The sequence below is a fragment of the Sorghum bicolor genome, chromosome 10, assembly GCF_000003195.3.
Source record: "Sorghum bicolor cultivar BTx623 chromosome 10, Sorghum_bicolor_NCBIv3, whole genome shotgun sequence".
In the NCBI taxonomy this organism is placed as follows: Eukaryota; Viridiplantae; Streptophyta; class Magnoliopsida; order Poales; family Poaceae; genus Sorghum; species Sorghum bicolor.
Genome location: NC_012879.2, coordinates 28,374,444 through 28,377,813, shown reverse-complemented (window position 1 = coordinate 28,377,813; position 3,370 = coordinate 28,374,444).

Here is a 3,370-nt window from a genome sequence, read left to right as displayed (position 1 = left end):
CTTAAAGTAGTGTCTCCAACTGTGTCGGTTAAGGACCGGTCCGTTGGTGGCCTGCTGGGTTGAGAACTTATAGTACTAGCCACTTGCCCTCGGTAAGCCCAGTCTTGTGATCCCTCGACGCGAACAGCTACTCGCACACTGGGCGTGGAGTGATGGCGAGAGTAGCGTGTACCCTCCTGGCAAATGGGCTGGATGGTGGGGTACTGTGCTCTCGGGTGCCGCGAACCCGGTCAAATTTGGGGAGAGCTAGATTTGGGTTGATATATGCAAGATTTGGTTCTACATATGTCGGGTGGTTAGGAACTCTAGCTGGATTGCTAAGCGGTTCGAATCGTCATTGCTCCCCGATTGGGAGACTCAATCCACTGACCCTCATCATAGCTAAATATGCAACTAAGTGATAAAATGAGAAAGGAGGAAATGTCTCATGAGGTTCGGATCCCAATTCCCGGACTCAGAGTGACATGAAGCTATGGCCGTTGGATAGAAAATAATTTTATTAAGGACTAGGAACTTACAGACTTGTCTGTGAGAAGCAACTAGATAGACTATCCTCGAACTCCTCGACCTCTTAAGGAGAGGAATTCGTGGGTAAAACTTGAAAGTAAGGATGCACTATTAGTAAGCTTTTTGGCAAAACAATTTGGCTCCTTGCTCAGCCACTCTTTGTCTACCCTAAGCCTGCATCCCTAATTTCTCCTCTTTTTCCGTCGGGTAAGTCTTCTTGAGTACTCCCGTACTCAAGGTTTTATAACCCCTGTTGCAGGTGAAGCGCAGGAGCCGACATGTTTCGGACCCTGTTGTGAGACCGTCGTCGAAGTTAACGACGAGGAAGAGTGAGTGTGACCCATGGGTAGGGTCTGTAAATTTGTAACCTGTGTACTAAAGTTTAAGTTGCTCCGCTGGACCTGGCTTGTAATAACACTCTACTACTTGGAAGAACTACTTTTGTAAATTAAATTACGTAATACTTCCGTTGTTTTACTCTGAAATGTTATTTTGGGTCATATGTCGTTTGTGATACTGCAATGTCTTCGCAACGAATGATCCTGGTGTTAAGGTGGACACTTGCTATCCTGTAAAGGCGAGAAGAAGAAATTCTCGTTAATTGACCAACGCTAGTGGTCAGGATGAGCTTGTTTGATACGCCACAAGTAGCAGTGGAATGGGCGTCTTGGGTGGGAGGATCCCCGACATCACCGTTAGAGGTCCTTAGGACAATGACAGGTGTCGGTGGGCCCAAACACTTAGGAGGTTCTGCCACACATGGCGGAGCTGTGGGCGAGCTTTGGTGACCAATGATGCAGTGTCGAGCACGTTCGAGCTCGCCGGAGTTAGCTCGCGACGGCACCTCCGCTGCGGCCGAGCTTTCTGCGCGAGAGAGGCGAGAGGGAGATAGTGGACGCGTCTAGGCGCTCGAGGGCGTCGCCGTGAAGGTCATGCATGCCTTCAGCGCTGACGAGCGGGACCAGAGATGGCGTACGAACGCCAAAAGTCGTAGAAGTGCTGACGCCGGTCGGCCATGTCGACGGGGACGATGTCCATTCAGAGTTGCATCGCTTGTCTAATAGATCTACTTTGGCGTTGATTAACTTCCAAACCGTGGCGAATTAGGAGATGGTGTAGTTGTAATTTTTGGATTACTCATCGAGTTCTACAAGTTTGTCAACTGGAGCAAAGACCAATTCGGCCTGGATGAAAAGATATGAAGCTCCCAAAATCGATCAGGCAAACTCGTGGCGCCAGGACTTAACAAAATTTTGCCATGTGCCAAAACAGCAACCAAATCTGCCTTTTATGCACTTTTTGAGCAAGTTGTGTTCATTTTCATGAGATAGCCATGAAACAACTTTTGTTCCTAATAAAATCTGCTACAACTTTTCTTTAGGAAGTTTTGACATGCAAACATTTTATGAACCACTGTTTAAAAGCCTAAGCAAAAGAGGTTTTTAGGGCCTATAAGTGAAAGTATGACTTAGATACTTAATTCGGAGATGTGACCTACATGAACATTGTTCCAAATGTTGAGTTAAGCATAGATGAACTATTTACCAAGGCATAGAACACAAACAAGAGCTTGGTACAAACGAACATAAACATAGAAGGCATAATTAAACAAGTTAAATCATACTTATGCATAAAATAACATGACCCAAGGTAAATGATGATCATGATATGCTTATGAAGGTGATGATGCCCATGTTGTGTATGTTTAAAGATGCAACCATAACCTTCGTTGTCGCATGTTCAACTCAGGTTGGATGAAGATGTAATTGAGACTCTTATGATCAATGTAGATATTACACAGATTACCTAGCAAATAGTGCCTCTAGATCTTCAAAGCATGCACAACTGCGGCCAATTCTAAATCATGAGTAGGGTAGTTGACCTCATGCTTTCGAAGTTTGCACAAGGCATAATCGATAACATGACCTTCTTGCATGAACACACAGCCCAGGCCGATACCAGATGCATCACAAAAGACATCGAAGGGCTTCTCGATATCGGGTTGAGCTAGGACAGGAGCTGATGTCAGCAATGTCCTCAACTTGTGGAATGCCTCTTCACACTCAAGCGTCCACACGAACTTCTCATCTTTCTGAAGTAGCCGAGTCATAGGCTTGGATATTTTTTAGAACTCTGGAATGAAACGATGATAATACCCAGCCAAACCCAGAAAACTCCAAACCTTGTGCACCGAAGTTGGAACCTTCCAATCTAGCACTTCTTGCACCTTAGCTGGATCCACCGTTATGCCTTCTTCAGATAAAACATGGCCCAAGAAAGGTACTTTCTTTACCCAAAACTTGCATTTGATAAACTTAGCATCAAGCTAATGCTCACGCAAGCGAGTTAACACTACACACAGATGCTCTGCATGCTCTTCTTCATTGCGTGAATATACCAAGATATCATCAATGAAGACCACCACAAACTTGTTCAATTCGGGCATGAAGACCGAATTCACGAGATACATGAAGTGAGCTGGTGCATTCGTAAGACCGAAGGACATGACGAGATACTCATATAACCCATACCTCATCGAGAAATCGGTTTTAGGTACATCTTTAGGACGGATCTTGATCTGATGGTATCTTCAAGACGGATCTTGATCTGATGGTACCCAAATCGCAAATCAATATTGGAGAATACCTTAGCTTTGTACAAGTGATCAAACAGGATATCAATGCAAGGAAGAGGATACTTATTCTTGATGGTCACCACATTCAGAGGACGATAGTCCACACACATGCGCAAGGACTGATCTTTTTTCTTCACAAAGATAGGTGGACAACCACAATTAGAAGAACTGGGACGAATAAGACCATTTTTCAAAAATTCATTCAAGTGGGTCTTAAGCTCCGCTAGC